The following is a 14,446-nucleotide window of genomic DNA, read 5'->3' on the forward strand; positions in this document are numbered from 1 at the left end:
GCGGTGGTTAATGAAGCAATCACATGATTAGTGATGGAAACTCCAGGGAAAGTAAGTGTGGGGAAGAAGCGTAACCTGTGAAAAATCTCCCATCTTTTAGTACTCAGCTTACAACTAGGGGGAAAGTTTTACATTTTAAATCCAACCCCAAGATAGTAAAGTTTATTAAAATCTACAAGGTGAATGGGATCTGCGACCCTTTCCATTCAGACAGATCAGATAGGGCGGGTGCAACTTTCTACTCCGCTCCCCAGAGCTGCTCAATGTGTGGTCCTTGGTCCATTCCTGCTGCATAAATGCGCATTTTTTGTATTCGAACTCAGAGTGTAGGAAGCAGTCACTTTGACAGAGAATCAGGCTGGCCCTGTATCCATGTGAGATTCTGCAGTTCTTTTCTTAAGGTTTCTTCATTATTACACAGCACATGTTGGGAAATGAAAGAGAAAGCTAACTGCGTTCTTGGAACTGGCATGAAAATGAAGCAGGGAAGTGGCACAGCAAAAGAGTTTATGTTTCAAAATCAAGGACCTGGGTTCATTTTCTTCCTCTGTACTTGCAGGATTTGTGCAAGATTTTGACCAATTCCTTAACCCACCTGAGCCCCAAGAATCCTTATCATAAAATGACACCACTTCTTCCTGCTTCTGGACAGTGTATGCATTGCCCGGGGTGAGAGGGTTGTGGGGCGGGAGGCAGAAAAAACTGCCTGGGATGTCCTCTTTCTCTTCCGGTGCATATCTGCCCCGTCAGCGAGCTTGGTGGCCTGGACCTCCAAATGTATCCTGGCTCTGAACTGTGTGATTTCTTTCTCTTCCAAGCCACAGCCCTCTCCATTCTGGACTGCTCCTAGAGCTCTCCTGCTTCCTCCCGGACTCCCCAGCCATCCCCTCCCACGGCACCCGTGGGATCCAACAGCATGACCCTCATCACCTTATCCCTCCGTAAGGCCCTGCTTGGCTTCCTAGTCCTCTTCAGACAAAAAAAACCCATGAACACCCTGCTGGGTTCTGGCCTCCCTCAGCCCTCCCCTCTGCCCATGCCCCGCACATCCTGGCCTTCACCCCTTCACCCTCCCGGAAATACGCCAGGCACCCTCTTGCCCCCTCTGGCCCCAGCTTCCCCAGCTCCCAGCCCTTGCCATGGACCTCCCATTCCCGGCACTCCCAATGCTGACTTCTCATGTAGAATCTCTCCTCTTTGGAGACATGAGATTGAGCCTTGATCTTTCCAAACTGAAGGAGCCTCCACACCTCTCTCCCCGCCAAATGCTTTATCCATTTCCTCTGTATCACTCACCTGAATGCTGCATTTGTCAGTGCCCCCAGAATGAAGGTGCAGGGCCCCTACCTGAGCCCAGAAGGTGCTCTTCCTGGAAAGTCTGGGAGAGCAGAGGCTCCCGGGGGCCTGTGAAGCCCTCCCACACAGCAGGTGTGACAACCTGCAGTGCCCTCCTGCACCTCGTCCCTGTGCCACACCTGGTGCCATGAAGCTACTGGACAACTATTGGACGGTTGAGCTCATTATTATAAAATAATCAAACTTTTCTACTATAAACATACAGTAATATTCCAGTTTAGACAGAATGAAGAGCATTCAGAGAAACTGAACAAGGAGCTCCTGAGATCAACTGTGACTTCCGCGTACGGGTTGGGGTCGGATGACAAGATGTGCACACAAACAAGCGATAGTGAATTGTCAACACTTCGGCAGGTGCTGTGGCTGGACTGCATTTTCACAGCTTTGTAAATTACCTAATTCCTTTTGCATAAGAGCATTAATGATGTGAGGAGGTCGGTTATATTTTCAGTTATACTTTATTGCATTTTAGAGGGAAATTATCTATTATGTTTGAATTTCAAAGTTAGATATTGCCCAAGGTCATGGGATTTGTGCCCCACAGCAGGAAAGGCACACAGTGGAGCCAACTCTTTACTGCCTGTCTGAAGGGCGACTTGGTCTGTTACCTGCTTTTGGTGGTATCCCCAGGCTCACAGCCAGTCTGCCTCACTTTCCCTTATTGCGTGTGTGGCCCGTGGACAGAGGGTGAAGACACAGATGTGGAAGTGGTGGAATTTCAGCCTCGAGACACCCTGCAGCAATGCCAGCCAGGGAAAGAGAGTCCAGCCGGGGCTGCAGGGATGACACTCAGGACGTGACCCAGTTTTCCATATCACAAAATACAGGAGGAGAAAGCTGTGCCTGGGGTGGCACCAATTTCCACAGGGCCCAATCTGCTAAACACAGAACGCTTAATTCTTATTTCTTGGAAAAGTTTTGCACTTTTATTGAGTATCTGCTGTGTACATGTACTGGCCGCATGACCAGGTGCTTCATATATGTCCATGTTAACCCTCCCAGTAGTCTACAAGGTATTGTGTTCCCTGAGTGGGTTGGAGAACTCCAGCTCAGATCATAAAGCAGCCCACCCAACAGCTGGTTGGTGGTGATGTCAAGAGTCAAACCTGCACCTGTAGATATTCGTGAAAAAGATGATGAAGGGGGTGAAAAAATGATGAACATGTATGCGCTCTGGCTATGAACATACAACACATGAACTGAAGAAGCACCATTGAGATAGAAAGTGGGACTCAACTCCAGAGGTGGGGACTTGGGCTCCGGACCAGTTTGAAGGCTTGCTGAAACAAGGAGGAGGGGAAAGCAGCTCTCCATAAGGCATGCCTATCGGTGCCATGTCAGTTTACCATTGCTATGGCAATGCCTGGAAGTTCATCACCTTTTTCCGTGGCAGCGACCTGATGACCCAAATGTTATTGTTCCTTTTCTAGAAATTTCTGCATAGTTGCCTTTTAATCCCAGCTACTTCAGAGGCTGAGGCAGCATAATTGCTTGAACCCAGGAGGCGGAGATTGCAGTGAGCTGAGATTATGTCACTGCACTCTAACCTGAGCAACAAAGGAAGACTCCATCTCAAAAAAAAAGAAGAAAGAAAGAAAGTATTAATCCACTAATGAGAACAGAGCCATCTTGACCCAATCACCTCTTAAAGGCCCCACTTCTAAATACTGCTCCACTGGGAATTGAATGCCAGCATGAGTTTTGGAGGGACAAGTACTCAAGTCATAGCACCTTCCTGCTGCTTCTCTCACGGAGCCATTCCTTGGCAGGTAGACCAGTCTCATAACTCATGCCTCAGTTTCCTTAGGCTGTTTCTTCTAAGCTCTGATGCTACCCACTTCCTGCTCAGCCTCCAGGCCTCTTACCAAATGTCACAGATGCAAGGACGTCTTTCCTGGGTCCTCCCCTGGAATGGAGACATTAGCCTCCCTTTAGCCTCAAAGCATGTTGCAGCCCTTGGATTCCAGCCCTCATGTTACTCTCACTATCCTGTGGCCACCTTGGCTGTGCAGGCCTTCCTAGCACATGGTGTCAGGAAAAGCGAGCCTGATGCCAAGCCTGCCACTCATAAATGCCATCCCCAAGCTCCCCAAGGCTCTCCCCATCCCTAGTATTACAAGACTTCATTTCAGTCGTGGAACTTTCCTTCTGCACCGTGGATACAGGCCATGTTTACACGTTTCCTTCTGCAGGCCTGTAAATCTCCTGTGCAGAAAAACAGACCTCATTTTGTTACTTATAGCACCTGGGATGATATTTAGCGCATAACTGTGTTCAATAAAAGTTAGTTGGGAAAATATGAAATGAAGTAGGAGAAGAGCTCATTCTCTGCAGGACTAAGCAGATATGTCTTTCCTGCCCCAAGAGAGGAATATATTTGCAAAACTACTTCCACATGAATTAATCATTCATGATTCATAGTTTATGTAGATCTTCCCAGATGGATCAAATCAGATCAAAGTCTCATTTGTTTCAATCTAGCAGGGCACACCAGTATGCTACAACCGAAGGAAAGGCAAATGCTCTTGAAGAAACATATAAAAGGTGCAATTTTAAAAATGTGCCTTCTAAATGTGGCACATATACACCATGGAATACTATGTGGCCACAAAAAAAGGATGAGTTCATGTCCTTTGCTGGGACATGGATAAAACTGGAAACTATCATTCTCAGCAAACTGACACGATAACAGAAAACCAAATACCGCATATTCTTACTCATTAGTGGGTGTTGAACAATGAGAACACAAGGACACGGGGAGGGGAACATCACACACCAGGGCCTGGGAGTGGGGGGCTGGGGAGGAATAGCAGAGGGTGTGGGGATTGAGGAGGGTCAGCATTAGGAGAAATACCTAATGTAGATGACGGGGCGATGGATGTGGTAAACCACCACCGTGGCACGTGTATACCTATGTAACAAACCTGCACGATCTGCACGTGTACCCCAGAGCTTAAAGTATAAAAAATAAATTTGTTTAAATGTGCCTTCTCCTCTTTCTCACCCCTCCCTCTTTCCTTCTCCTGGTCCCAGCTCATTCCACCCAACAAGTTGACTTTCTACCAAACAATCTGTCCGTTGAAAAGCGGCAGGATTTCTATATTTACTTGGGAATCTACAAACTATATAAAGCCCTTTATTTTGATGGCTAGCAAGGCATTTGCTGATTCTTTAATGCGTGATTGCCATTTCTCTGCAGGTATTCTTTTCTCTGCTTGGAGTAACCTCCTTCAGAACTCCAGCATCTTATCCTTGTGTCATGCAGAGCACCGTGTAGAGTGACTGCGAAGTCCATAGATGGGTAAATTGCATTCATCAATTTTAAATGTCACTGTGATGTATCTTTTCAATATGTGTAATAATGTATAAAATACATGTGGAATCTAGTTATGGTCAAGTTGACAGTCTCTCATGGGGACAATTGAAGTATTAAAAGCTATAAATATATATTTGGTAATCTTCTCTTTTGCTTTTGTGTATTTTGGTAATTTCTCTTAGAATTTTCTTTGTAACTGCTCTAGTCTCTTATCATTATATGAATGTTATATATTTATTTTTATGTTTTTTTTTTTTCCATGATAAACTCAGTTAAAACACAAAGGAATCAGGGCAAAAGCAAGACAAAACTTTTTCTGTTGAATTGCAAATAAGTAGATAATGTAAACCCAGACAAAAATGCACCTTCTTCTTTCTGCATTGTGGCTTCCTGTCTCTGGGTCCCCGGCTCCTGTGTGGCCACGTCGCCTTCAATCCCATGCTTCCTGTGAATCTGAGCCTCTCCAGTTCTCCGTCAGCCTGGCCCTCAAACTCTGGGACTCTTCAAGGTTAGGGTTCACCTGGATCCCACATTCTAGGAGCTGAAGTTTCTTCGCATTTCACTAACTGAGCCCAGCAGCACTCTGCCCCCTTCTCATTCCTGTTTTCCGTGCCCCCGATTATGCTGGGCCTCTCAGAGGCTTCAGGTAGATTTTTCTATTAGACTGTGAGGCTGTGGCCATCTGCACGTAGAATACAGGAAAGCTCTTGTGGTGATTACAGTCATGAAAATCTTTGTCCCAGCATATAGGCTGCAGAATAATTCGACCTGGGGGTGAGATTTGACTCCATTTAATTGGACATTAAATGAAACACGTAGCATACTTTTATTTGGTATTTAAATCATATCTCAGAGAAAATACTCTATGTGCTGGGCACAGTGGCTCATGCCTGTAATGGCACTTTGGGAGGCCAAGGCAGGCAGATCCCTTGAGGTCAGGAGTTTGAGACCAGCCTGGCCAAAAGGTGAAACCCTGTCTCTGCTAAAGATATAATACAATACAATACTTGTAATCCCAGCTACTCAGGAGGCTGAGGCGGGAGGATTGCTTAAACTTGTGAACCAATATCTTGCCACTGCATTCCAGCCTGGGCAATAGAGCAAGACTCAGAAAAGAAAGAAACAAACAAACAAACAAAAGATAGAAAGAAAGAAAGAGAGAGAGAGGAAGGAAGAAAGGAAGGAAGGAAGGCAGAAAGAAAGAAAGAAGAAAGAGGAAAGAGAAAGAAGGAAGAAAGAAAGAAAGAAAGAAAGAAAGAAAGAAAGAAAGAAAGAAAGAAAGAGAGAGAGAGAGAAAGAAAAGAAAGAGGAAGGGGGGAGGAGGGGGAGAGAGGGAGGGAGGGAGGGAGAGAGGGAGGGAGGGAGCGAGGGAGCGAGAGAGGAAAGAAAATGATGTATGTTCACAATGTTTTTGTCTGACTTTGAATGTGTAGTATTATAATTCTATCATAAGCAGTTACCCAAGAACTTACATGAAACTTAGGAAGCAATTTCCCCATAGAAACATAAACTTATTTGCAAATTAACCTTTAACATCCACCAGTTTGTACACCGGAAACTGATTTTACACAACTTTGACTCTGACCTGCAGGTCAAAAGTGACATCATCTCCTCCTGAAGGCAAATCCACACGGGGCCCCAGGAGCTGAGCCGCTGCTTTTCCAGATGACGCATTTCCTCACCGGCGTCCATCAATCCTTTCCGTGGCCACCACACTCTGCATTCATTACCACGTCCTTTGCCAAGCCTGTGTTGGGTTCTATTCGTGGCTCAGCCCAAACTCTAGACTAAACTGAGTCATCTTGCTCTACACTGACCTGGGATAGTCAAGACCAACTACGTGGAGTCCATATTTGGCGATTCCATGATATTAGAGACGGAAGCTTTGGCCAGGGAAGAACAAGCCATTTGGGCAGCATTCTTTCCTTTCCTTCCCTGAGGAATTCTTTTTTTTTTTTTTTTTTTTTTGAGACGGAGTTTCGCTCTTGTTACCCAGGCTGGAGTGCAATGGCGCGATCTCAGCTCACCACAACCTCCGCCTCCTGAGATCAGGCAATTCTCCTGCCTCAACCTCCTGAGTAGCTGGGATTACAGGCACACGCCACCATGCCCAGCTAATTTTTTGTATCTTTAGTGGAGACGGGGTTTCACCGTGTTGACCAGGATGGTCTCGAGCTCTTGGCCGTGTGATCCACCTGCCTCGGCTCCCTGAGGAATTCTTATCAACGTGAGGTCATTAATACCTGCAAGACCAAGAATAGAATAGGGGTCTAGGAGGAGGTGCCAAGCAGGCAGGAAAAAGGGTTGGAAATGTTGACGCCAACCCACATAGCTCATCAAGGAAGCACTGTTGGGTTTGAGCCCAAAGCTCTCAGCAGAAATAAAAAGAAACTGGCTGGGCATAGTGGCTCATGCCTATAATCCCAGCACTTGGGGAGGCTGAGGTGGGCAGGTTGCCTAAAGTCAGGGATTTGAGACAAGCCTGGCAAACGTGGTGAAACCCCGTCTACACTAAAAATAAAACAAAGTTAGCCAAGCATAGCCGCGCACACTTATAGTCCCAACCATTCAGGAGGCTGAGGCAGGAGAATCGCTTGAACCCGGGAGGCAAAGTTGCAGTGACCAGAGATTGTGCCACTGCACTCCAGCCTGGGTGACAGAGTAAGTCATGTCTCAATGAAATAAACAAACAAATAAATAAATAGAAAGAAACCATTTCTGAAGTGGCCTCTCTCCATGTATCCCTCAAGAACCCACAGCAACTGGTCAAGTTGGGGATTCTTCATCCAAGGCCACTCTCTCAGCTTCTTGTCCTCTGCTTTAGATAAGACTAAAACATCACAGCATGGCAGCACTCCTTGGAAAATTCTTGATAAATATATAGGAATGTGCAGGGCCGGGCAGCCACGGTCTGGGCATCCCAAGTCCATGCCATGAAATAGTTCGGAATCCCCATTCCAAGACTGTCCCACAAACACACAGCAGAACAAAGATGAACACTGAGTTTCCATGACTGTTACAAGCAACAGCCAGCCGAGGGATGTGGCTGCTTCCCTCTTCCCTACAGTACAAGGGGCAGCATCCCTCAGCCTTAGACATCAGCCCATTATCCCCGACAGCCCAGCACGAGAGCTCCACCTCGGCAGGTGCACAGGTGACCCACAGGTCAGCCAGCGACCACCCACCCTGGACAGATAAATGTCCTAAAATGGGTGGGGATTGATAGGAAAGCTGGAAATCATCTCTTCCTGAGGTCCAGGAACTCTGCAGGGCCGTCCTTTCTACCAGGCAGAGAAAGCATGCCTGAAGATGAAGCCAGAGTTATGAAAAGCAGAAATGCAGAGACACACTGAGAAACAGAGTTTTAGTAATATTATGGAGCTCCTGGGTCTGGCAGTACCTGAGGACAGCCCATTCCTGGGGCTTCTACCTTACCTGAGCCGCTTTGGTTTATTCTAACATGATGACCAGGAACAGCCACTCACACCTTTAAGCCCAGCACTTTGGGAGGCCCACGTGGGCAGAGCACTTGAGGTCAGGAGTTCGAGACCAATCTGGTCAACATGGCAGAACCCTATCTCTATTAAAAACAAAACACAAAAAAATAAAATAAAATTAGCTGGGCATGGTCGTGCATGCCTGTAGTCCCAGCTATTCAGAAAGCTGAGGAGGCGAAGGTTTCAGTGAGCCAAGATCATGCCACTGCCCTCCAGCCTGGATGACAGACTCCATCTCAGAAAAAAAAAAAAAAAAATCCTGCATTTTTGCTGCTTATCACTCTAAGATTCCTGACTACTGCTCTGTGATTTTTTGAAACAGCATGTTGTAGAAATCACATAAAAACAACAACTTCAGGCTATATTCACAAAGGGTCAATATCAATCATGCAAAGTGCCTCTTAACCATTTATCACTTCTAAACTTCATAACAGAAAATTAATACTCTACTTTTGAAAGAACCTTTAGTTCTTGCAAGGGTCTTCTAATTAAATCCTTATGCAATTTAATTGAAATATCAGAAACACATTGATTTATCAAGTAGCCAGTGTGCATTTTTATAGCACATTAATTTTTTTAATCACACTGATACACTGGGTAGTTTTCTCTTTAAGCAAAAATGGCAGGAGAGATGTCTGCACTTACAGGAAGAGATTGCCACATTGGCCATCAGTTCTAGGCGGCGTCAATCCTCACAGACCCCATGACTTAGAGAATATTAATTGGGTGCCTGGTTCAAGGGTGGTTTCATTCACGTATGGAGAAGGGGAAGGTTAATCAGAGAAAAGAACATTTCTTTTTTTTTTTTCTTTTTAGATGAAGTTTCGCTCTTGTCACCCAGGCCGGAGTACAACTGTGTGATCCTGGCTCACTGCAACCTCTGCCTCACGGGTTCAAGTGATTCTCCTGCCTCGGCCTCCTGAGTAGCTGGGATTACAGGCATCTGCCACCATGCCTGGCTAATTTTTGTATTTTTTAGTACAAACAGGGTTTTACCATGTTGGTCAGGATGGTCTCGAACTCCTGACCTCAGGTGATCCATTCACCTCGGCCTTCCAAAATGCTGAGACTAAAGGCATGAGCCACCACGTCCAGCCAGGAAGGAACATTTCCAGCCTATCAGGAGTGTATCCTTTTCTAGAACAACACCAGAAGATCATAGTAACTTGGAGGCTGCTGGGAAGCATCCTTTCTATAGGGAGGGGTTAATGGACAAGGGTGAAACGTGTCTCGTGATGCAGCCAAAGCAATGGGAATGTGAAGGCACAAAGCACAGGGCCTGTGTCTGTCAGGTGAGTGAAGAAAAGGAAGATCTAATCTAGGTGAGAGAGAAAGAAAGAGGGAGTAAATATTTGGCACTGCTATTTAAAAATAAAATTTAAAAGAAGCTAGAATCGGTGACTCACGCTTGTAATCCCAGCACTTTCAGAGGCCAAGCCAGGTGGATCACTTGAGGTCCAGAGTTTGAGACCTTGTTTCTACTGAAAACACAAAACTTAGCTGGGCATGGTGGTGGGTGCCTGTAGTTCCAGCTATTCAGGAGGCTGAGCCAGGAGAATAACTTGAACCCAGGAGGTGGAGGTTGCAGTGAGCTGAGATTGTGCCACTGCACTCCAGCTTGGGTGACAAAGAGAGACTCTGTCTCAAAAAAAAAAAAAAAAAACACACACACACACAGAAAAGAAAACATAAGTAAATTAAAAATGATTAAAAGTAGATTTCCTCTATGAACTTACTTGAATTATTGTGTCCATCAAGGCACAATTCAATTACCCCAACAAACAATTCAGCACACATTACTACAGCTATAACCCAAATGTCAAAGGGGAAAGTTGGATTGAGGGAGAAACGTTTCTGTGTAAAATAGTTGATGTGTACAACGGACTTTCCAACACTGAGAAAGAAGAGGAGAGGAAGAGAACTTACGATGACCACATTTTCTTTTACCTATAATCTCAAATAACATTTGAAAAACAATTTTAGTAATTTTTCTTTAAGATAAAGTAAACTACTGCTAAATGCAATCCTGTTTCAGCGGGTGTAAGCTTCACTCTATAAACAGACTTCATTGTTCTATATTCTGCACTCCGAAATTCCTGTACTTGGTGATGAGAAGCCATCAGTGAAATTTGCTTGCAGCTAAATGGAAGCCCTCAATCAGCTTCTGACTGTGCTAGTTAGTCTATTGTAAGACGGTATTTCTTTTTAATATTATATATATATATGCTCTTGCAGACGTAGGTCTTAAAAGTTTGAGAAGTGTGTGATTTATACACAGTCTTTCAAAACATAAACTTGAATAGCACTTATTTCTGATTTACAAATGTTTTGTTTTCTCCCAACACTTTAGCAGTAGAACAGAGCTACAGATCATTCCCAGGCATTTTTATTTCATTTACGTATACAGTTGTAGGTAACCCCATTTATTTAGAAAGTGGCTGTGTTGTATTTATACAGAGCAAATTTGGAAGCAGGATTACTATGAATGCAAATTGCATGTGCTTTGTGTAGCTCCACTCTGGCATCCTAATAATAGCTGAGTTTCTGAAGCTTAGGTATATTCTTGGAGTGACCCAATTCACTCAATCACTTCCCAGATACAATGAGAGGCTACTTTAGGGTCCAGGACCCTGGCGGATTGGAAGCTTTTGTCCATATTTCAGAATATCTTTGTTCCAATAACAATAGGTGACATCCTGCATAATACAGGACCATTTGCACAACTGCCTGACAAAACTTCCTGTTTAGAATGAGGCAAAGGGATTTCTGAAAAGCCTGGATAGGTTAGTGAGAAAGGAAGCCAGACAATGCTGGGATTTCCAGGATTTTCTCTCCTTGAAGATGCAGCCAAATGTGCAGAGGCTGGAGAAATAGCGTTCTTTCAAAGGGGCAGCCAAAACCCATTGTTGGGACTGAGTTTACACCTCTGTGAGCTAACCATAGTGACTCAGAAGACAGAAATGCTTGTAACTCATCTGGTGGATCCAGGCACTCTTTATAGCTCACCGAGCATCCTGCTTATCTTCTTCAAATTTGAAGGTGGGCACTGAGTTGGTCCTTTTCCAAAGACCATCATGTATGAAAATAAAACTAGTTTTCCTCAAATTCTTGAAAATGTGTTTTTGCAGTTTAATTTAATTTTGGTGTTTAAAAGCTGTCAAATTAAAAACACAAAGCAATGTTTCTTCTTAACAAAGTATCACTAAACAACAAAGTTGAAGGCATCACAATTGCTGATTTAAAATTCTGTTACAAGTTTGGGAGCTGTGGTGAATGGTTGTAATCCCAGCACTTTAGGAGGCCAATGGTAGTAAGATTGTTTGAGTTCAGGAGTTCAAGACCAGCCTGGGCAACATGGTGAAATGACACCTCTACCAAAAAAAATAATAATAATAATAATTAGCTGGGTGGTGTATGTTCCTGTGGTCCCAGCTACTTGGGAGGCTGAGGTGAAAGACTGCTTTACTGCTTGAACCCAGGAAGTGGAGGTTGCAGACCACCATTGCACTCCAGCCTGGGCAACAGAGCAAGACCCTGTCTCAAAAAAATAAAATAAAATAATGTTACAAAGCAATAGTAATCAAACAGTATGGCACTGACATAAAAACAGACACATAGCCGAGTGAACAAAGAGGAGAGCCCAGAAATAAATCCAAATATATGTGGTCAACTAATTTTTGACAAAGACACCAAAAAAACACAATGGGAAAGGGTGGTGTCTTCAATAAATGGTCCTGGAAAAACTGAATCTCTAAATGCAAAACAATGAAATTGTACTCTTATCTTACACCATAAACAAAATAAATTTGAAATGAGTAAAATACCTAAATATATGACTAGAATCATAAAATTTCCAGGAAATAACACAGGGAAATCTTCTTGACATTGGCCCTGGAAATGATTTTTAAATATCACACAAAGCTCAGGCTAAAAAGCAAAAATAAATAAATGGGACCACCTTAAACTGAAACTCTTCTGCACAGCAAAGAAAGGATTCATCAAAATGAAAGGACAACCTACACACTGAAAAAAATTTGCAAATTACATATTTGATAAAGGATTAATATCCAGAATTTATCAAGAATTCCTGTAATTGAATAGCAGAAAAACAAATAACCCAACTTAGAAACAGGCAAGGGAGCTGAATCAATGTTTCTTCAACAAAGACTTAAGAGTGGCCAACTCTTAAGTGAAAGGGTGCAAAACATCACTAATCATCAAGGAAATGCAAATTAAAACCACTATGAGACGGCCATTATGAAAAAGCAAGACTAATGTTGGCAAGGGTGTGGAGAAGAGAGAACCCTATTACACTTTTGGTGGGAATGTAGATTGGTACAACCACTGTGGAAAATAGTATGGAGGTGCCTAAAAAACTGAAGAATAGAACTAAAATATGAACAACAGTTCGTCTTCTGGGAATACACCCAAAGCAGACGGGAACTCATCACTTCATAAAGACATCCACAGTCCCCTATCCACTGCAGCACTATTCACAATGGCCAAGATATGAAATCCACCAAAGTGTCTATCAATGGACAAATGGAAAAAGAAAATGTGGTATAAATATATATGCAATGGAATATTATTTACTCTTAAAAAATAAGGATATCCTGTCATTTGCTACAGCATGAGCGAAACTGAAGAGCATTATGCTAAGTGAGGTCAGCCAAACATGTAAAGAAAAAAATGCATAATCTCACTTATATATGGAATATAAGGGAAAAAAATACATAGAGAGCAAAATTGAGATGACCCTGGGCTGGGTGGGGTTGGGAGAGGAAGTGGTAAAATGTGGGTCAAAGAATACAAAACAGCAGATATGTAGAATGAACAAGGAGTCCAGATATCCAATGTACAGCATGAAGACCAAAGCTAATGAGATTGAACCGTATCAGTTTTTCTGAAATAAGTAGATTTTAGCTGCTCTCATCACACAGGAAAAGCAACTATGTGAGATGACAGATGTGCTAATCTGCTTTGCTGTGGTAACCATTTTGCTACCTATATCTGTCTGTGATATCATGATGTAAGCCTCAGATACATGCAATAAAATTTACTTTTTGAGAAAGTCCTTTACCCACTAAAAATAAACAACAAGAAAGTATCACGAGAGAGTAATGCATATTTCTGGGATTTGCTCAAGGGACCTATGGAGAGATCTGGCAAACACACCAATCCCTCAGCCTTCCAAGTGCCTAGCAAGCATTTATCTAACAGAGAGGCTCTGCACGGGGAGCCTCAGGTCTAAGCGTGGGCTGCACGTGGTCTCACGTCACAGCTCTTCCCTTGCTGTGCAGCCATGAGATCGTGAACAAGTTGCTTCTCTTCACCAAGCCTCTGCTTTCTCACTGGTAGGACAGAGATAACAGACAAAAAGGCCCCAGATAATATTTTCCAGAGGGGAAAAAAAGATAGAAGGGGTAACAGCAGCTGAGAGCACCTAGAAAAAAACAGCATTTCCCAGCTGTGGCTCCCTCCTGTGAAGACCCTGAACTCAGAGCAAGCACTGTGAAGTCCAAGGTGAGGGAGGCCAACTCAGGAGGGCCCTCTGCCCTGTCAGACCCACTCACAGTCTCTGCGGTGCATCTGCCCACTGAGCAGTTGCTGTCTGAAACTCCTGCTCCAGATCCTCACCTTCAGCTAACAAATCAGAAAGATGAACACCCACAGCCAACACAGAGATCTGAAAGATCACAGAGATCCCTACCCAGGTCTGTCTTCTTGCTCAAAGAATGGTCGAGCGTTCAGGACAAGTGGCGACCTGCTGTAGCTTATCTCCTTCAATCCCAAATAGTTCTCATAGTTGGCTGAGAGAGGAGAGACCGACTGCCCATAATACCGCCTGCTTCCTCCTCTCCCCTCCAATGTTTCTCCTTGACAACCCCACACGAAGAGTAAACAGACGGGAAGGCAAAGGTGAGCTACAGGGTTTTGTGCAACAAAGCAGGTCAAGTGGGGAACAGCTACTCCCCAGCAAAACACAGAGGATCCGATTCAAGAGTTCATGGTGAATATAGGCACCCAGGTTGAGCTGGCATACACTGAACATAACCATGCCCGATTTCAAGACTGAGATAGGAGAAAAAAAAGACTTGGATGGATACGGTGGTCATTTTTACAGCCTCTTGAGCTAGTCGATATTCACTTCAACTGCCTGAGGTTTGCAGTAACTTGCTTTGGGTTCTGAAAGACACAGTGGGTCACTGTCACCTTTGGGCATCTCTCCCCCTGCAGATAAACCAGCGGCACATGGAGGGCATGGGACAGAACCCCA

The 14,446-nt window shown here is 44.2% G+C and overlaps 1 long non-coding RNA gene across 2 annotated transcripts; it reads right to left on the minus strand.

Annotated features, from left to right (window-relative positions):
• Nucleotides 1-2,259: 2,259 nt before the first annotated feature.
• Nucleotides 2,260-14,000, minus strand: LOC118143192 (uncharacterized). 2 transcript variants are annotated; one of them, XR_004727427.3, is made up of 3 exons: nt 13,880-14,000; nt 5,038-5,440; nt 2,260-2,927 (listed from the first exon to the last, which is right to left on the minus strand). It is a non-coding gene; the product is annotated as an uncharacterized LOC118143192 (long non-coding RNA). The 2 variants fall into 2 exon arrangements; XR_013520418.1 differs by having other exon boundaries at nt 2,260-5,440.
• Nucleotides 14,001-14,446: the final 446 nt, after the last annotated feature.

This window comes from Callithrix jacchus, chromosome 7 (genome assembly GCF_049354715.1).
Source record: "Callithrix jacchus isolate 240 chromosome 7, calJac240_pri, whole genome shotgun sequence".
Classification (NCBI taxonomy): domain Eukaryota; kingdom Metazoa; phylum Chordata; class Mammalia; order Primates; family Cebidae; genus Callithrix; species Callithrix jacchus.